The following is a 21,078-nucleotide window of genomic DNA, read 5'->3' on the forward strand; positions in this document are numbered from 1 at the left end:
GGAGAACTGAGACCCAGAGAGGCTGAGTGATGTGCCCAAGGACACTCGGGAAGTCTGTGGCAGAGCACAGCATGTTTCTCCCCCTCCCCTGCCGGGGTCTGGCCTGCTACTGGGTGGTGCGGGGGCAGGGTCTCAGGAGAAGGAGCAGTGGGCGGGTGGGGTCTGGGGGCAATATGCGGGCGGGGTCTCGGGTGAATGGGTGGTGCAGGGGTGGGGTCATAAGGGGAAGGGGCAGTGTGGGGGCGGGGACCCAGGGGGAAATGGGCAGTGTGGCATTGGGGGAAGAGGCGCTGTGAGGGTGGGCTCTCGGGGGAAAAGGGAAGCATGTGGGTGGGCTCTCGGAGGAAGGAGCAATGCAGGGGCAGGGATTAGAGGGAACAGGTGGTGCAGGGGTGGGGTCTCAGGGCAGTGTGAGGGCGGAGTCCCAGGGGGAAGGGGTGGTGCAGGCGCAGGGTCTCGGGGGAGGAAGGGGTGGTGCGGGGCAGGGTCTTAGGGAGAAAGGGAAGCTCAAGGGTGGGAACTCGGGGAAGGGACCATGTGGGGTGGGTCCTTGGGGAAAGGGTGCAGGGAGGTGTATTGGGGGCAATGTGGGAGTGGGAGTGGGGACTCGGGAAGGAGCAGAGTGAGGTGGGGTGCTGGGAAAAGGGGCAATAGGAGGGTGGTGCCTTGCGGAAAGGGTGGGGCGGGGCAGGACTTCAGGGAAAGGGGCGGGATTAGGGGAACAGGCGATGTGAGGGGGACCTCGGGGTTAGGGGCAGAGTGAGGGCAGGACCTCTGGGGGTGGGGAAGGGCTTTGGAGGAAGGGCAGAGCGGGGCGGGGCTGGGGAAGGAGCGGGGCTTTGGGGGCACAGCGGGCGGGGCTGGGGGAAGGAGCAGGACTCATTCCGGCCGGGGCGGGTCTGGCCGGGGTGACACTGTCCCTGCAGCGGGTGTTTGGAGCCGGGCTCCCAGGGAGGGGGGGCCGGGGCAGCGGGAGTCGGGGGTGACACGCGGCGGTGCCTGGGCCGTCGGACCCACCCGGACCCGCTCACACCCAGCCGGGGTTACAAGGGGCGCCGGGAACATCCGCGGGCGGACACGGGGATCCAGCCCCGGGCAGAGCCAGACCCGGCCCCGCCCGCTGCTTTGTGCGCGAGGTGAAAGGCGGCGGCGCAGCACGTTCCTGCGCTGGGCAGCGTCACACCCTGCACCGGGGTCGGGGCTCCCTGGGGGGCGGGGATGAGGAGTTGCGTTGGGGGGGGGGGGGAGGTGTCAGGTTGACCCCGGGACCCCCCCGCACCTGGGCGGGGGAGGACGGAGGCGCCCCGGGGCCCGCTGGGAGTTGTTTTTCCTGGCTCGTCTCAGAGCGGAAGTGACGGCCAGTTGCTCAGACAACGCCCCCTCCCGGTGCACTCTGGGAAGCGTAGTTCTCTCTCTCACACGCGCGGCCTCTATTGGAGGAGGGGCTGTTGCTCGTCACTTCGCCCCGCCCCTCCCCGCTCCCTGATTGGCGGAGAGAGCGCGGGACAGAGACTCGGCGCGTGGAGGGAGGCCCGGGTTCCCCCACCCCGACCCCCGGGCGCGCACTGCGGCCGTTGGGATTCGAATCCCGCTCGCGGCCAGGGGCGGTGCCGGAGGCGGGGGCGCGAGCTCGGGGGCAGTGGGGATGGTGATTGGCGGCTCCGCGCCGGGGGCTCAGACCCCCAGTTCCAGGCGCAGCCCCGGCTGGGCCCCACTTTCCCATCCCCCCACTCCCCCAGTCCATCCCCAGGGTGGGGGGTTCCTCAGCTCCAATCTCTGCTGCCCCCCAACCTGCCGGGTTCCCCTTTTCAGCCACTGTAGGGTCCTCCAACCCACCCCCACCCATCCACTCTGGGCTCTCTAAATCCCACCTTCCCACAATGCACCTTGGTATCCCCACCCTCCTCTATCCCTAATCCCCCTAGTCCCTTCCCTGGGGTCCCCCTGGACACCCCAACCCACAGTCTGGCCCCCACATACACCCCAGTCACTCATCACACGCTGAGCTAGTCCTTCAGGTGTAGGGATATTAAAGAAGGTTTCATATTAGACATGTTTTATATGAAAAATAATAAAAATAATTTATTGTTAAAAATGATTTATTGTTAATTGATACTTTATAACTGAAGGTTTATATTAGAAGTAAATGTGATTCCCAAGATTTAGCCTCTAACCTGCAAGCCACCAGCTGTGTCTGTGTGAAGCCTGCTCAAAGAAATACTTTGTATAAAATTTCTTAAACATTAATTAACTCTAAGTAAGCCAAAACAGTAGCTGTTATAGTATATAGATAGAGACCCCCACCCTCTGTAAGTTTTCATCTCACTTTATTTTTGATTGTTAAAAGACAGGGAGTCTCACATAAATTGGTAACACCCCAAAAGGTAAAGAGACAGTGAAATAGATGTGATTAAAATAGAGACTGTATGTGAATGAGTGCCTAGTTGAAATAATGAATGAATGGTTAGGGAGTTACCAGCCTGAAGAATTCAGTGTCGGCCAAAGAAGGTGTCAAGTGGGATCAACCAGATAACCCCCGGGGGGGCAAACTGGAATCCACCTCACCACACCTCAAAGGAAGGAAAAACAAACATCTGACAACATGGAGCCAGCCACCTGCTGATTGATTTAGCAACAGCAGAATGAAGCAACTCTCATGGGCTGACATAAGAATAAATTCCTATAAAACTGAACTCTGAAGACTAAGGACTTTGAGTCTCTGGTTCTGCTGCCAGCCTCCAGGAGCATCAGGTGCATCTGACACAGACTTGGCTCCATCCTCATGACCAAGATACCTGGACAGTAACTTGGCATGAGCAACATCTAGACTGGTAACTATAACACCTATACAGAACCTGAATGAATAAGTGTGTGTGTGTGTGTAAGAAATAAGTAGTGATAGAAATAAGTAGTAAAACAATGTTGTTTGCTTTTATCTTTTGCTTTACTATTATATTTACAATAAATGTGGCATCTTTGCCTTATCCCTCTTAATAAGATCCTGCTGGTTTTTATTATGGTATAACACAGGGACCCCCACAGTCCACCAAACTTCTCCATCAATGAGCCCCATGGACCTGTGGCCGGGAAGGTGGGGAAGCTCCCACTTTGGCTGGGCTGGGTGTGGGTGTTAATCTGTTTTGTGTGTGCTGTGCTCACAAAGGGTTTTTGCTCCCTCGGAGTGGGGTGTGGTTTTGGCCAAAGGTGAAGTGGTTTGGTAGCCCTGTGGATGCTGCGTGGTCTCTGGAATGGGGCGTGTGTGTTCCCATCATGCCCCTTCCCCTCTGCCTGCAGAGCTGAGCACAGACAGGTCTGAGGAGCAGAGCAGGAGCTCTGGGAAGGAGAAGAGCAATATGAAGATGGAGTCTAAGATGAGACCAGGTGACTTCTGTGGAGGGAGACATGCTGGACAGCGCCAAGGATTGGGGAGACAACCAGGTGTGAGCCCAGGGCTCAGATTTCTAATTGTAGCTGTGATGGCAGACTGGGAGGAGGGTTGAAGCCGGAGCCCTGGGGTGCGGGAGTAGCGAGAAGAGGAGCCTCGCCACCATTGCTTTTTCTTTTCCTCTTGTGTTGTGTTTCATACCAAGGGAAAAGAAGTCACGGGGACGAAGTCCAGCCCCGAGGTGAGATGGCAAGTGAGCGAGAGCAGTGACAGGGTGAATCCTGTTGATGCCAGGCAAGACCTGCCCAGCTGGGATGAGAGTAGCTGTCTCTATCGCTGAGAGAAGTATCTGGTTTGGGAAGGGCTCTGGTCACAGCCCCCCTGGCTCCAGGCAGGGATGTCCCGTTACCTGGGTGTGGGTTTCTGGACTAGCTGTGGCTTCAAGGGAGATGATGTTGCCATTTGCGGGGGCTGATCATCTCTCTGGCCAGGAGTGGTGTGTGCCCCCTAGCAGAAAGTTGGATCCATGAGGGTGACTCCCTGTTCTGAGTTTCTTTCTTCCTCCGAGGTTTCTCTCTCTGTGTTGGCCAACTTACACTCAAACTCTCTCTCTCCTTTCATGGACACCTGTCATGTTCAGTTGCCTTCATCCTCTTCCTCTTCTCCTCCTCCCCCAGTCTCCTATGGGCTCAGCTGGGTCTATCTGCCCATGGGCAAGGTCTCTGCTGTACTGGGAAGGATGTGTCCTGTCTGCCAGGATAAGGGGGTTGCTCCTCCCACCCCGTATCTTCGGGGAGACCTCATTGCTGTAACTGGGTCACAGCGTGAGTGGCCAGTCATGTCTTTGGGGCTATGGGGGCTGAGACTGAGAGGAGTGGGCTCGCAGTCATGGCTTTGGGCACAGGATTAGAGATGCCCAGAACCCCCCTTATCACCTGCTAACTCCATTACTGCATCACCCAAAAGCCTCGCTCAGGGTCCACTATGCCTCCTTGTGCTGGGCACTGCAGGGACAATCAGAGGGACAGCAGGATGCAGGAGGAAATAGATGAGTGTGTGAGGCAGATGGGTGAAGGGGTGGGTGTGGCATACATTGGGGATGGATGGGAGGTTGAGAGTTGGACGGACAGCGGGACAGATGGAGAGCTGCAGGGACGGATGGTGACGTCACAGGCTGGACTTGTGATGGGTTCAGCTCATGGCCGCTGGCCCTGTCATCTCCTGCCCCCATCTGCCCGTCTGACTCTGCCCCTGTCTCTCGCAGGCAGCACTCAGCAGAGTCTGGCCCTGTCGTTACACTGGTGCCTACATCCAGCGCACACCTGTGTGTTATGTGCTCCTGGAGAGCTCAGGCAGGGACAAGCGTGCGGCTCACGGCTGCTGAACCAGCTACTCCAAAACTGCCACAGATCTCCCCCTCCTTGGGCAGCAAGACCCTGGCCGGGGGGTTCCCTGTCCCTCCTCGCTGCCAAAGCAGCCTGCTCAGCACAGAGACCGAGGTCACCTGCCTCCGCCCAGCCTCTAGCTGGAGCTGCCCCAGCCCCGAATTGCTGGTATCCAGCCTGGCCGGAGTTGGTGCGATGTCCTAGCAGAGTCCGTTCTTTCTCCCTGGTAGATGATGATTTTCCCCACTGCAGTTAGTTGCTCTTTCTCTGCTTCCCCATAGCCCCTCCCCACTGATAGTGACCCCTGCTGGCCAGGCACGGGAGTGTCCTGTAGGTGCCTTCTTGTAGGAGCAGAGACTCCTGGTGGCGAGGGGCAGCAATGCCTGGCACGTATCCCCCTAGCATTGCTGCAGCGACCCCTGGTGGCCACTGAGGGCAGTTACCTATGTGACCCCACCACTGCCATTGCGCCTGTGAGCGCTGTTGGGTAGGTGAGGCAGGGCCCTGTATGTATATCAGCCATTGGGGCAGTGCCCTCTGCGTATCCCACTCTCATCTCGATGACTCATGTTGCCCAGGTGGGGCAGTCCCCTGTGTGTATTTACTCCCCCAAACTCTGCATTGGGCCAGTGAGCACTGGTAGCCAGAGGAGTCAGTGCCTGAGGTGTGTTCTTCACCTCCCCCAAGGTGGCAGGGTGCCTGGGTGGCCGTGTCAGGCACTGCCCTGGGTATCTTCCAACCCCTTTGTGGCAGTGAGTCCTGCTCCTGGTGTGTGTCACTCCCCCACTAGGGATGTGCACTGGTGGCCAAGTATGGCAGTGCCCTGTGTGCATCCCCCTCCCTCTCCCTCTGCAGGGTGACCAGATAGAAAGTGTGAAGAATCGGGACAGGGTGGAGGGTAAGAGGCACCTACATAAGAAAAAGCCCCAAATATCGGGACTGTCCCTATTAAATTGGGACATCTGGTCACCCTATCCCCTCTACCCCTGTGCCAGATATGGCAGGCACTGATCCCTGGCACCCCCATGGGGCAATATCCTCTGTATATCCCCCTATTGGGGCAGTGACCCCTGCTGGTGAAGTGGGGCAGTGCCCTGTGTGTGTGTCCCCCTATTTAGGTAGTGACCCCTGGTGGCTAAGTGAGGCAGTGGCCTTTGATTTCCTCTTCTCTCCCCAGCCCCCTCTCTCTCTGGGGCAGGGCCCCCAGTTGGGGCACTACCCGATGTGTATCTCTACTAATTGGAGCAGTGACCTCCCCGTGGTGCCCTGGTGGGGCAGTGCCCTATTGGTATCTCCCTCCCCCTCTCCCCACACCATTGTGGTAGTGGCCATTTCAGGCAGTGGCCTATCATCCCCCGCCCCCCACCACCATTGCAGCAGTGCCCCCTGGTGGCCATGTGTGGCAGTGCCCTGCATGTATCCCCCCCAACCACTGCTGCAGTGACCCCAGGTGCCCAGTTTGAGTAGTAGCCTGTGTGTACCTCACCTCTTGGGGCAGTAACGTGTGGGGCCAGCTAAGACAGTGCACAGTCTGTGACATCTGGGGGCCACGTAGGGCAGTGGCCTGTATGTACCATCTCCTCTGGAGCAGTGACTACTGGTGTCTTGGTGCTAAGATGCAGCCACCTCTGGGTTACATGGTGGGGCTTTTTACAGGACAATGGGGACAGCCCCCCCCCCATTCCAGGAAGTAGGGGAATGTCTGGTGTTCGGGGCAGAGCGTTCCAACTTCTATTGAACTGTGATGCTCTGAGCACCTTTCCCCTGCATGAAGACGATCCTGTGTGGCTCCAAAGCTGGTCCAGTAACAGGTATCACCTCACCTGCCTTGTCTCCTGGTATTCTGGCCAGTGTCCAACTTCCCCTTCGCTGTTGGTCCTCAAACCTCCTCCAAGCAACTCTCCCCCCCCCCCAGTCCCTTAAGCTGCCAAACTTCCCCTGGAGCCCAACCCTGGCAGGGGGGCACCCCACCTGAAAACCCTACGGCACCATGGGAGTGGTAGTGTCCACTGCCTCCATCTCCCACCAGCCAGGATGGGCCCCACAGCACCATGGGAGTGGTTGTGTCTCCTGCTTCCATTTCTTGACAGCTGCTGCCAGGCCTGGCCCAGACTTCCCGTTTCTGGTGCGAGTCCGGAAGCAGATGCTGCCATGAGGCGGTGCTGGGAAGGGTGGTGCTGGTGTCAGGAGAAAGCAGGAGGAGTAGGTGGGGTCTGTGCTACTGCGGGGAGGTGCTGCCCTTGCTGTGAAAAGGCCCCACCCTTGGGGGAGATGTCATCTCCCTGCCCTGCCACGCTCTGCACCAGCCCCTGCTTGTCACGGGAGCAGGGCTGGCTCCAGGCACCAGTGTAGCAAGCAGGTGCTTGGAGCGGCCAATTCAAAGGGGCGGCCTGTCCGGTATCGGGGCAGCACGGCTGGGTCTTGGGCGGAAATTCGGCGGCAGGTCCCTCATTCCCTGTCTTAGGCTTTGAGCTGCCGCCGAATTGCTGCCAAAGAGGAAGGGGGGGGGAGGACTCGCCGCCGAACTGCCACAGAAGCAGCAGTGTGGTTGAGCTGCCGCCGAAGAGCCACAGCTTGTCCTTTCCCCCCTCCTGCTTGGGGTGGCAGAAAAGCTGGAGCTGGCCCTGCACAGGAGGAGCAGGCTCCAGTCTGCGGAGCTGCAGCAGGGAACCCCGCAGCAGGGAACGTGCAGCCCAACACCTGTCAGGCACCCCCGTTCTCCATGCCCCTAATCCCTGCTGCCCCATCACCCATCACTTAACTTCCATTCACTGTTCCCTTTATAGACGCACAGTCAGAGCTCTCACAGGCTGGGCAGCAAGGAGCTGATGCAGTTTTTCTCACCCCAGTGGATATTGCAGCCCTTAGTATAGAGGTTTGTTCTTTAAACATGGGGTCAGTCTCCTGTGGGGTTGGGCCACAGGAGAGCCCCGTGCCCCTTCCTGTGCTTCTAACCCTGCACTGTTCACCCTGCATCCTCCCCCACGCCCCTAACCCTGTGTCCCCCTCTGGCACCCCGAACCTCTACACCCCTAACCCTGTGTCCCCTACACCCCTAACCCTGTGCCCCCTCTGGGACCCCTAACCTCTGCACCCCTAACCCTGTGCTCCCCCCTGAACTCCCTCCAGCACCCCAACCCCTACATCCCCAACCTCTGGCACCCCTAACCCTGCACCCCTAACCCTGTGCTCCCTCCAGCACCCCTAACCCCTACATCCCCAACCTCTCGCTCCCCTAACCCTGCACCCCCTCCAGCACCCTTACGTCCCTCACCCCTAACCCTGTGCCCCCTACACCCCTAACCCTGTGCCCCTCCGAACCCTAAACCTGTGACATCTGGCACCCCTACACCCCAACCCTGCACCTCCCTCCTGCACTCCTCACCCTGCCTCCTAACCTCTGCACCCCTAACCCCTGTGTCCCCTCCTGTCCCCCTAACCCTGCAAACCCTCTGGTGCCCCAAAGCTCTGACCCCTAACCCCTGCGCCCCTAACCCCTGCCTCCTCCCGCACCCGCAATCCCTGCACTGTGCCCCATTTTCCCCTAACCCCTGCCTCCTCCCACACCTATAATCCCTGCACTGTGCCCCCTTTTCCCCTAACCCCTGCACCCCCTCCTGTGCCCACTTCGGGAAACTGACCTGGATGAACAGAGTAGCTGGCATTGCTGCTCGCTCGCCCCGCCGCCCCTGAACACTGCTCCTCCGCAGATCGCTAGGGGGCTGTGAGGGGGGAGCAAGGAGCGACATCGGGGCTCCCTGCATCCAGGTCACCTTCCCCACCTGGGCTGCTTCTCTCTGTCCTCCCCTTATGCAGCCCAAGTGGTGGGGAAGGTGACCTGGATGCAGGGAGCCCTGATGTCGCTCCTTGCTCCCCCCTCACAGCCCCCTAGGGGGGCACAGAGGAACATTGGGGGGAGCAGTATCCGCTCATCACCGCTCTCTCCCCCTTCTCTTCCCCTCCCTCCCACGCATGTTCCTATGCCGGGAGGGAGCAGGGAGAAATCTGGGCACCACCCCAAGCAGCACTCCCCTGCCAGCCGGGAGCAGTTTCTGACTTTACACCAGCAGCACACACCTCTCTGCCACTGTACAGCACCGCCCTTGACCACGGTGCCCCTGGGCAATTCCCTGGTGGCACCTACCCCTAAGGCTGGCCCTGGCTATGGGCTTCAGAGGGAGTGACCAGACCAGGCGGCCATGGAGAGCTCCAGCCCCTGTTCTCCCCTCCCAGCTTCTAGCAATCAGAGGCCAGGGACATGCTTCCATGCTGATGACAGGTACTGCTCGATAACGATCCCAAGTACAGGGGTGGCTCCAGACCCCAGCATGCCAAACACGTGCTTGGGGCGGCATGCCGCGGGGGGCGCTCTGCTGGTCCCGGGAGGGCGGCAGGCAGCTCTGGTGGATCTCCCACAGGTGTGCCTGCAGAGGGTCCGCTGGTCCCGCGGCTGGGGTGGAGCATCCGCAGGCACGTCTGCGGGAGGTCCACCGGAGCCGCTGGACAGGCGACCGGCAGAGCGCCCCCCGTGGCGTGCCACCGTGCTTGGGGTGGCGAAATGGCTAGAGCCGCCCCTGCCAAAGTACATTCATATTCCTCATCTGAGTCAGATGCCACCAACCGAAGATTGATTGTCCTGTCTAGTTGTTCAGGTTCTGTAGTGTCTGCATCAGAGTGTTGCTCTTTGAGGACTTCTGACAACATGTTTCACACCTCGTCCCTCTTGGATTTTGGAAGGCGCTTCAGATTCTTAAACCTTGGCTCGAGCGCTGTAGCTATCTCTAGAAATCTCACATTATACCTTCTTTGTGTTTTGTCAAATTTGCATTGAAAGTGTTCTTAAAGTGAACATGTGCTGGGGCATCACCCAAGACTGCCATAAAATGAAATATATGGCAGAATGCGGATAAAACCATGGAGCAGGAGACATACAGTTCTTCATCAAGGTCTTCAGTCACAAATTAACACATTATTTTTTTAACGAGCGTTATCAGCATGGAAGCATGTCCTCTGGAATGGTGGTTGAAGTATGAAGGCATATGGATGTTAGCATATCTGGCACGTTAATACCTTGCAACGCTGGCTGCAAAAGTGCCATGAGAGAGCCTGTTCTCACTTTTAGGTGATGTATACAAGACACGGGCAGCATTATTCTAGTAAATGTAAACAAACCTGTTTGTCTCAGCAATTGGCTGAACAAGAAGTAGGACTGACTGGACTTGAAGTTTTACATTGTTTTCTTTTTGAGTCCACTTATGCAACAACAAAAAATCTACCTATGCAAGTTGCACTTTAATGATAAAGAGATTGCACTACAGCACTTTATATTTTACAGTGTAAATATTTGTAATAAAACTATATATAGTGAGCACTGTACACTTCATATTCTATGTTGTAATTGAAATCAATCTAATTGAAAATGTAGAAAATCAAAAAATATAATAAATTTAAATTGATATTCTATTGTTTAACGGTGTGATTAAAACTGAGATTAATCATGATATTTTTAAAGTTAATTGTGTAAGTTAACTGTGATTAATTGCCAGCCCTACATTTGAATTTTTCTGTCCCATGCAGGACAAGCTGGAATATCCGTGTGCAGGGAAAGAGCCTGGGGGGAATTGTGCTGGGAAATTATTTCCTGTTCTGACATGTCCCCAGTTGCCCTTTTTGCCCTAACAGGCTGCAGCGCAACATCCATGTTTTGCTCCAGCTCATTCCATCCTCCCAGGGGCCGGGGAAGGGAAATGGCTGCAGTGGAGCCAGTTGAGGGAGGGATGATCAGGGAGTTGCTGGCGGGTTCCCTTGGTGGGGAGAAAGAGCAGTAAATACATAGGGGGTGGGAACTTCCAGGGAGGTTGGTCTGGGTGGGAGAGGGCAGGAAATCCCCAGGGTGGGGGACAGGGTGTGATAAACCTGCTGGGATTTGTTTACTGTGAGGCTCCAGCATTTCTCAAATGTGGCCACCAGGGGCTTTTATTGTGGCCACAGCCTCCCGGGCTGTAATTGAGGGGGATTCGGGGGCAGCAAAGCAGCGGCTCATCCCCCCGACTGCCTGCAGGGGCTGGTCCCTACCCCCTTCCGGAGTCATAAACACTGTAGGAGCCGGCAACCAGCGGGAGTTCCCCTCCTCCCCACGTGCGGTGGGGCTCAGGTTTCAGGCTTCTGCTCTGGGATGGTGGGCGGCAGGCTCAGTCAAGATACATGGAACATAGGCTGGGTGGGGAGAAGTCTGTGTAACTCATCCAGTTATTGATATACATGTGACTCGAATATTACCAATCTGTGTCCCCACACACACACAACCCCCCCCCCCCCCAACCAACCATCTCCCAAACAGACCCTCAGTCTGGAAAGCATTCATCCCTCATGTTGTTGAAAAAACTCACAGCAAACAGAAGAATCTCAGCTTTTAAAACAATTTTCCAGCAAGACAAAAAAACTCACAGCTGTAGACTCAGAAAACACTCCCAAATACATTGTTATGAAGAACCTAAGTGCTAAAGAAACCTGATTTTCCAACTAATTTAAAAAAAAATCTTCTCAAATCAGCATCTTTAGAGTGAATCTTATTCTGCTTTTTTAACCACACAATTCTCCCCAGAAGGAGAGGCACTGGCCCTGGAAACACTGCAATACCAGGTCAATGCATGGGGTGGTCAGAGCAAGCTCCTATTCCAGTCCCTTGTTTCAAAAATCAATTTAATATACAGTCCTCAAATAAAGGACTTATCAGATATTAAGCTGATAAGAACAGACACTACACTTATCTTAGCCAAAAGGCCGAGAAGCAATGCTGTTAGTCTCGGACGTTAGGCAGCTGCTCTTCCCCCACTGCTTTCTACTTCAGCACGAGGAGCTCCCAGACACGCACCAAACACCATTCACGACACTTGATAACTAGGTAACTCAAAGTGATGATCACTTCCCCGAAATGACTCCACTGGAAGAATTCAAAGCAAGAGCCCTTAACACACAATTCTGTTCAAAGACAGAGAAGTCTTTCACCCTCCTTCCTCTTGCTGGTTTCCCTGTACACGCCTAATTTGCATAAACCCACCCACTGACATGTGACTAACAATCTCTCACTGTTAACTCTTACAGCAAAACAGGCCAAAGAAAGCCTATGCAAGCGCTATCCCGCAGCCCCACTGCTCTTTTCTGCTCCTTCTCAAACATACAGTCATCAGGCACACATAAGATAGTTTTGCTCCATACCAGTCCAGTTCCTTGTCTAACCACTGCACACACATGGTATACCGTACCCTGAGCTGATTCCCGACTTTTGCACTCAATACAGGAAAACGAGAATTGAGAGAGAAGCTGTGCAGGGAAGTCTTCCTCAACTTGCACTCCACTCCCCAAGGGCGTTTCGGGCTCTTCTGTGGACTTCAGGTTCCATTTGATTGCCAAGGGTTATGGTCTTATTAATTAGCCATCTCCTAATGCAAGGATGCTACATGACAGACTAAAGATCGATTTTCCAAAAGAGCTGAGAAACAGAACTAAAGCTGAGCATGAGGTGTTACATTTCCATGAACATCCAGAATCTGACTGTGCCCTGGCAAGTTCAATGCTTCCGAAAGAAATCAGAAAATAAGGAGCACGTCAGGTCCCCCTGCTAGCACCCAGATCTAGTCAATCTGCTGGGAAATAAGGAAAAGGTGATGAATAAAGAAGTCAGGAAATAACAAGGAAATGAAGAGGTTTGTCGAACGGGTTTCTGTCCGATATACCATCTTCTCAGCTACCAATCAAAGTTAAAGACCTAAAGTTGACCTATCGCCATAAGTACAGATGGTTGAATGGAAGTTAAAAGGAGCTGCTGTCACAAGTGTTAGGAGCCTGCAAGCAACATGCAGACCATTTAAAAATGCTGCAATTAGAGGCTGCGACAAAGTTCCTCCTCTACCTTGGTGGGTCCTGTGCTTATTGGCAGATTTGCTCACCTCAGTGATCTTCCCCTCTGGTGGAACCCACAGTCTGGGTCAACTCCTCCTGGGTCTGATCAGGAGTTGGGAGGTTTGGGGGGAACCCAGGCCCGCCCTCTACTCCGGGTTCCAGCCCAGGGCCCTGTGGATTGCAGCTGTCTATAGTGCCTCCTGTAACAGCTGCATGACAGCTACACCTCCCTGGGCTACTTCCCCATGGCCTCCTCCCAACACCTTCTTTATCCTCACCACAGGACCTTCCTCCTGGTGTCTGATAACGCTTGTACTCCTCAGTCCTCCTCCAGCAGCATAGCACACACACTCTCTCACTCTCACTCTCACTCTCACTCTCTGCCTCTCAGCTCCTTGCGCCTCTTGCTCCCAGCTCCTCACACGCACACCACAAACTGAAGTGAGCTCCTTTTTAAACCCAGGTGCCCTGAGTAGCCTGCCTTGATTGGCTGCAGGTGTCTAATCAGCCTGTCAGGGGTGCGGAAAGCCCTAGGGCGGGTGCAAGGAAGTTTTGGGCCCTAGGTGAAACTTCCACCGTGCACCCTCCCACCCAGCTAACCGTGTCTGTCTGTTCCCCCACCCCCCGCAGCTAACTCAGCCCCCCACCCGGGGAGTCCCCCTGCAGCAACTACTCCCCCCATCCCCCCGTGGCAGCTAACCCTGCCTGGGGAGACTTCCTCCCCACCCCACCCCCTGCCACGTCAGCTAACCCTGCCTGGGGAGACCTCCTGCGGACATGGGTGGCAAGGTGGTAGACATTTTGGTGGTGCCCAGAACCCACCCCCAAATCTGCCCCCCAAACTCTGCTCCCACCTGCCTAATGCTCTGGGAGGGGCTCGGGAGGAGGTCTGGGGTACAGATCCTGGGCTGGGGATTAGGTGCAGGAGGGGTGCAGGCTTTGGGATGGAGTTTGGGTGCAGGCTCGGGGCTGGGGCAGGGGGTGGGTGTGCAGGAGGGGGTGAAGGGTGCAGGCTTTGGGATGGAGTTTGGGATTGGGAAGGGGTATGTGGGAAGGGGGAGGGTGCACCTTGTGGGGAGGAGTTTGGGGATAGGAGGGAATACAGGGGTGAGGGCTGTGGGGCTGACGATGAGGGATTCATGATGCAGGAGGACTCAGGGCTGGGGCAGAGGATTAGGGGTGCGGGGATGAGGGGTTCATGCTGCAGGGGGGCTCAGGGCTGGGGCAGAGGATTAGGGTGCAGGGGGCTGAGGGCTCTGGCTGGGGCTGAGGATTAGGGTGCGGGGATGAGGGGTTCATGCTGTGGGGCTCAGGGCTGGGGCAGAGGATTAGGGTGCAGGGGATGAGGGCTCTGGCTGGGGATGAGGATTAGGGTGCAGGGGATGAGGGGTTCATGCTGTGCAGGGGGCTCAGGGCTGGGGCAGAGGATTAGGGTGCAGGGGATGAGGGCTCTGGCTGGGGCTGAGGATTAGGTGCGGGGGATGAGGGGTTCATGCTGTGGGGGCTCAGGGCTGGGGCAGAGGATTAGGTGCAGGGGATGAGGGCTCTGGCTGGGGCTGAGGATTAGGGTGCGGGGGGATGAGGGGTTCATGCTGTGGGGGGCTCAGGGCTGGGGCAGAGGATTAGGGTGCAGGGGGATGAGGGCTCTGGCTGGGGATGAGGATTAGGGTGCAGGGGGATGAGGGGTTCATGCTGTGCAGGGGGGCTCAGGGCTGGGGCAGAGGATTAGGGTGCAGGGGGATGAGGGCTCTGGCTGGGGATGAGGGTTTGGGGCATTGGGGAGGCTCAGGGCCGGGGGAGAGACCCAGCTCCAAATATTGCTGGAGCAGGGCCCCCAGCCCTGAATATTCCTGGAGCCCGGGCACCGCACACAGACATAACCTGCCGCCCCTGCCTGCGGAAGCTAAGCCTGCCTGGGGAGCCCGCCCCAGCTCACCTCGGCTCCACCCCCTCCACTGAGCACGCCGGCATCACTCTAATTCTCCGCCCCCCCCCCCCCCAGGCTTGTGACGCCGATTGGAGGAGACTTAGAGCTGGGCTGTGTGCTCGGCGGAGGAGGCAGAGCGGAGGTGAGCTGGGGTGGGGAGCAGTTCCCCTGTGCGCCCCCTTCCCCCATTACTGGGGACAGCCCTCCCCGCGCGCCCCCCAGCTCATCTCTGCTCCACCTCCTCGCCTGAGGGGGCTTTTAGGCGCCACCAACCACTAGGCGGCCGCCTAGTTTGCCCAAATGGTTGCACGGGCCCTGGTGTTCACAAGCATTGTGAAAACGTGCAATTCCCGCTCACACTGCACAGGGGCAGCACAGCTCCGGGGTTCTCTGGAATCGCACAATAATGCTGGCTTTGTTCCCACAGCACCTGGAGCTTTGCACAGTGAGACATGGGGGTGCTGCAGCCCCCGCCGCACCCCTCGGTCCCACACCTCTGCTTCTCTGCAGGGAACTTGTTATGCCACGAGGGGGAGCAGGGAGACTGTGCAGGAGACCCAGGCCCACACCCCGAGCACTGCAGCTCCAGTGCTGTGTTCGGGATTCATTTCTGCTCTCTGATAAAACTGCTCCAGGCTCCTCTGTCCAACTAATATTCGTCCAGGCTCCCCTGCGCTGTTAGTATCTGTCCAGAGCTTTTGCCAGCCCTGCCCTAGGAGAGCTGGGCGCTCGCCCTGCTCTAGGAGAGCCAGGCAGGCCCTGAGCACTAGACGGTGACCCTAGGCCAGTGGTGCCAGAACAATCTGTATAGTGGGGGGTGCTGAGCCACTGAACCAACTGTAACCCCTGGGTGTGATGGAAACCACGTCAAGCCAGGGGCTGCTGCAGCCCCCCCAGTTCCAGCCCCTCTGCCCAGGCAGCTCCCCCAGCCTGACACACACACCCAGCCCCTGCACCCGCCTCACCCCAGGTCTCCTCAGCCCAGAGGGGAGCCCCCCGGCTGAGTGGGGAATCAGAACCCCCCAAAATTACCCTGGGACCAACATGATCTGCCACTGCCCTGCCCTGCTCCGCATGTATTCGGAGTGAGTCAGTTTCCCTGTCCCAACATGTGTCCTTCCCTGTGTCTCTTCTCCTCCCCAGTTCCCTCCAAACCAGCCCATTTATCCTGCACCCCGGGCTGGGTCTCTGCCAACCCCCCTTCTCCCCTCCTGCCCCCAATATCTCCCTGTCCCTACAGGTCTATAGGGCTGGATCCCTCCCTCCCCCCTTCTCCCCTCATTTCCTGCCTCTGGGGGTTCTATGGAGATGGGTGTCTCCTCTGCCATCCCCTCTCTTATCCCCCCATATCCCGCTGCCTCTAGGGGTCTATGGGGCTGGGTCTCTCCTCCCTCCATCCCCTCTCCTGCCCCCAATATCCCTCTGGGGCTCTGTGGGGCTGGGTCTCTCTCCCTGCCCCTGTGCTCTCCCCTGCACAGCATGTCAGTTTCTCTGGACCAACGTTTCACCATCCACACGTGTCTCTTCTGTCCCTCATCTCCCTCCTCCCCACCACATTTCCCCTGCATCCCAGGCAGGGTCGCTGCCAACCCCCTCTCCTCTCCTCCAGACCCCAATATCCCCTGCCCCTATGGGTCTATGGGGCTGGGTCTCTCCCTCCCCCCTTCTCCCCCAATTCCCTCATCCCTTCCCCCAATATCTCCCTGCCCCAGGCTGTTACGTGCTATGACGTGTGCTGGGGCTGTGACGTGTGCTGGGGCCAGGGCCGGCTCCAGGGTTTTTGCCACCCCAAGCGGCAGGGGAAAAAAAAAAAGCCGTGATCGTGATTGGCAGCAGCTCCACCGCGCCGCCTTCTTCGGCGGCAATTCAGTGGCAGGTCCTTCCCTCTGAGAGGGACCGAGGGACCCGCTGCCAAAGAGCCCGACATGCCGCCCCTTCCCCTTGGCCGCCTCAAGCACCTGCTTGCTGAGCTGGTGCCTGGAGCCGGCCCTGGCTGGGGCTGTGACGTGCTGGGACCTGCTCACTCCCCGAGGGCAACACACTCACTTGAAACCAGCAGGACAGGAGGTGTCACGTGTCCATGGGCGGGGCTATGCAGATGAGCAGTGTCTGGCGGCAGGACGGGGAGCAGCGAGAGGAACCGAAAGAGCCCGGCGGAGAGAATTCTCTGCGTGTGGACAGAATCCGGTGTGGGGAGTTCGTGCTGTGGGTGCCTGCGCCGGAGTCACTTCGGGGCAGTGATTGCCACTGAGCTACGTACTGACCAAAGGCGTGTGAATGGGGTGTGGTGCCTGGTGGGGAGCAGCTCCTGGTGATAAGGAAATAGGTGGGAGCAGCACATCTGGTCCTACCAGGGGACTGTGAGATTTCTTTGCTTCATGAGTGGGTATCTTATGGGTGCAATTAGAGCCCCCCCTTCTGTGGTGGGCGGTGCTTCCATTTTCTTCTGGGGGAGGGGAAGGTTCCATGGTGTCACAGCCAATGGGGGTGGGGTTTGAATCATGTTTCTGAGGTGCGAGAGCAATTTCCCCTGCTCCCACTCACTCTCCACTAGGGGGCTGGGCTTGGATCTCTAGGGAACGAAGCGCAGGGAAAAAGAGTCTCCCCTATGGAACCCAGGAGTCCTGGCTCCCAGTCCCCCTGCTCTAGACCCCCTCCACTCCCTGGGCCAGGGATAGAACCCAGGGGTCCTGGTGCCCAGCCCCCTCCCTGCTCTGACCACTCGACCCCACTCCCCTCCCAGGGTGGTGCAGGGGTCATTGGTCTGTGTCTCAGCTCTGCTAAGGGCCCTGACTGATTTTCCCAAATTGCTTCCGTCTGAATCCATCTGACAAAGTGGGGATTCACGCATGAAAGCTCGTGTTCCAATACGTCTGTAAGGAGCCACAGGAGTCTTTGCTGTTTTTACAGATCCACCACATCTGCCCACCCCCCGGCCCTGTCACTGCCCACCCCCATGTGGGGGCACCAGCACTGTGCTGGGTTGTGATGGGAAATTGTCCAAGCTGGCCCAGGGGAGATGTGTGTGTCCCTGCTGCCCTCTGCTGGTGGGGTTGAGCCTTAGTGTGTGTGTGTGTGTGTGTGTGTGTGTGGTGGAGGCAGGGGAGGTCATTCTTGTATTGGACCAACTTCCGGTGGGGAGAGAGCGAGAGAGAAGCGAAATGCAAGCTGCACTCTTTCCCCAGCAGCAGGTGGGCCACGTCGTCTCTCCGATGGCCTGGCTTCCCGGGACGGGACCCGCTACAACTTAGATAATTTTTTACCTCAAGGTTCCCAAGACACAGACAAGGTTTTCATCTCGAGGCCAAAAGACCAAAAACATCAAGACACTTGATCACGGCCAAGCACTTGGATAGGCCAAGATTTAAAAGTTTATTAGAAAATATTTGAAAATGAACGATACAGAGAGTTGAAATGTCAGATATTGGTCATCGGGGGTGACATACAGAGTATAGGGCAATTTTAGTTTTAAATGTTTATTAGAAAATGTTTAAGAATAGATAATACAGAGAGTTTGTAACATCAGTTACTGGTCATCAGGGGTGACATACAGAGTATAGGGGGATGCTAATACTTTGGTATTGGACAGCACATATACAGTGTGCAATGTCCCCAATGTGGGGTATACTGTGGGTGAGTTCAAGATACAGTCAGCAAGCAGTGAGGGTACATCACGCATACAACAGTTAAAGACAGTCGTAGGTATAAATAACCAAGCCAGGTAATGGGGCTAGAATGACCCTCACATGGCAAAGTTAAGGTCTGTCGCACTCGATCTGAGCACTACACCCCATCTGAGCTCAAAGAGCTGAGCACGCAAGAGCGGCGGCCCGGGCGGGCAGGGGAGGCCTGAGCGGAGGGGCGGGCCGCGTGAGCAGGTATGCAGAGCTGTGTGCGAGCAGAGCATCGTGGGAGCGGACGCAGGCTGCCAGGCAGGGCCCGACTTTGGCACCGGGAGCTCGGCGTGGGGAAGGGACGGTCTCCGGGGGCCGCGTCGGGGCAGCTGTCGGCAGTGTGGGCCGGTGTGGGCGAGGCCGGCGGTGGGGGCGCGGCGGTCCGCCCCGTGTGTTATAAGTGCGGGGCGAGCGAGGGCGGGCGGCGGCCGGGCAGCAGGAACTCATACTTACCTGGTAGGGGAGATACCATGATCACGAAGGTGGTTTTCCCAGGGTGAGGCTCATCCATTGCACTGTGGGTGTGCTGACCCCTGCAATTTCCCCAAATGCGGGAAACTTGACTGCATAATTTGTGGTAGTGGGGGACTGCGTTCGCGCTCTCCCCTGGTGATTGGTTTGAACAACAGACAACTGATAGTGGGCTGTTTAGGCTTAGTGCACTGCAAAGCAGGTTCTCAGGAAAACAGCTGTTATTCTGGGTCTTTGGGAGTGCTCTTTTCCACAGGCCCTGTACTTCTAGGTGTCTTTGTCACACATTCCTCCTTGTAAGCAAAGCTCAGCTCTGAAACTTTACTTGGGTCTCTCTGTGTTCTTGGCTTTCCCTGGTCTTTTGCAGCTGATCTGCTCTTTAGTCTGCTTTTGGGGGGCTTGGACTGGTGCCTTCCTTGGCTCTAAGGGGAGCTGCCTGCCTGCCTGCTCTGCTTCTTTCCCTGCTTGTAGCTTCTTGCCTGGCCCTTCTTCTCGGGCTCTTCCTCTTTTGATGGGAGGACGGCCTGTTCAAAACGCCTGTCCCACCCGGTCTCCTCGTCCAACAGGCAGCCTCGCCCCCTGCCCTGGGGCCGCTTTGGCTTTCGCTGTCTGTTCCTGTCTCTTGGTGGCCACCCTGTCTGTGCTACGGAGACTAGGCTATCACAACCCCATGCTGGAGGAGGGCTTTCCGTCGCTTGAGGCCCACCCACCGCCTCCCCGAATGCCCTTTAGCTACGCTGCGGGTTAGGGTGGCGTGGCCGTGTCGCCCAGCAGTGGGTTTTCCCTTTTGCACACCTCTGACAGACGGAGCTGTTTTGACTTAACTGTTCAGCACGCACTGACCCTCGGGCCTGGGCTGCACGGGGAACGTAAATCGGCGCGGCTACATCAGTCCGCGCCTTGGTCGGAAGAATTCTTCCGTCGACCTAGCTCCCGCCTTTCGGGGAGGTGGATGGCCAGCACCAACGAGGAAAACCCTCTCCAGGACCCTTCTCCGGGAACAGTGCCCTTCCGTTTGGGGAGATTATGCTGCTTTAAAAAAGAGAAATTGTTTAACTGCCTTTCTCTGAGGCAAGGTTGACTTTGTATTGCTTCCCTCGTGGCTCCTTATAGCAGTTGTGTTCTGAAATCTTTAGGGTTTGACTTCATTTATGATGAAATCTTGCTGTAACTTTATTCTAATTTTCAATGAGTAACTAGACCTGAGCTGTTTGGTGTGTTAGTGGAGGATTGTTTAAAAACCTGGGATTCCACTTTCGGCTGCCTTTCCATTCCATTTCCTCTGAAAGCCCACCAAAAGCCTCCACTTCCCACATAACTCTCTCAAACCTGCAGTCATCAGGCATACAGAAGATGCTTACAGTTTCACTCCATACGAGTCCAGTTCCTTGCTGTTTCCTGTCTAACCACTGCACACATATGGTATCCCCTCCCTACCCGGAGCTGCTTCCTGGCTTTTCCGCTCAGGACAGGAAAACGAGAATGGAGAGGTAAGCTGTGCAGGGAACTCTTCCTCAGCTCGCACTCCACCCCCCAAGGGCCTTTCGAGGTCTTCTACGGACTTCAGGTTTCATTTGATTTCCAAGGTTTATGGGCTCATTAATTAGCCATCTCTCCTAATGCAGGGATCCTACGGGTCAGACCAAAGATGGATGGCCCAAAAGAGCTAAGAAACAGAAATAAAGGTGAGAGCTAGGCGTTACATTCAGATGAGCATCCAGAAGCTGACTGTGCCCTGGCATGTTCAATGCTGCCGAAAAGAAGGAGCTCGTCAGGTCCCTCTGCTAGCACCCAAATCTGGTGGCTAGTCGGTCTGCTGGGAAATAAGGAAAAGGAAAAGAATTAAAGGAGTCAGGCAATAACAAGGAAATGAAAAGGTTTGTCGAACGGGTTCTGTCTGATTGACCGTCTTCCCAGCTACCCGTCCAAGTTAAAGACCTAGCCCAGTATCCTGTCTGCTGACAGCGGCCAATGCCAGGTTCCCCAGAGGGAATGAACAGAACAGGGAATCATCAAGTGCTCCATCCCCTGTCGCCCATGCCCAGCTCCTGGCAAACCGGGATACCTAGCTAGGGATACCATTGGCGAAGCGCCATAGATGGACCTATCCTCCATGAATTTATCTAGTGCTTTTTTTAACCCTGTTACAGTCTTGGCCTTCGTGACATCGTCTGGCAAAGAGTTCCACAGGTTGACTGTGTGGTGCATGAAGAAAGACTTCCTTTTGTTTGTTATAAAGCTGCTGCCTATTAATTTCATTTGGTGACCCCTAGTTCGTGTGTTATGAGAAGGAGTAAATAACTCTTCCTTATTTACTTGCTCCACGCCGGTCAT

At 56.5% G+C, this 21,078-nt stretch overlaps 2 non-coding genes across 2 annotated transcripts; one reads left to right on the plus strand and one right to left on the minus strand.

The window, feature by feature from the left end:
• Positions 1-11,375: 11,375 nt before the first annotated feature.
• LOC120376339 lies at positions 11,376-11,565 on the minus strand. Its single transcript, XR_005587225.1, has one exon. It is a non-coding gene; the product is annotated as a U2 spliceosomal RNA (small nuclear RNA).
• A 7,153-nt stretch (positions 11,566-18,718) lies between these two features.
• On the plus strand, positions 18,719-18,882 carry LOC120376165. Its single transcript, XR_005587073.1, has one exon. It is a non-coding gene; the product is annotated as a U1 spliceosomal RNA (small nuclear RNA).
• Positions 18,883-21,078: the final 2,196 nt, after the last annotated feature.

Source organism: Mauremys reevesii, linkage group 12, assembly GCF_016161935.1.
Source record: "Mauremys reevesii isolate NIE-2019 linkage group 12, ASM1616193v1, whole genome shotgun sequence".
NCBI classification, from domain to species: domain Eukaryota; kingdom Metazoa; phylum Chordata; order Testudines; family Geoemydidae; genus Mauremys; species Mauremys reevesii.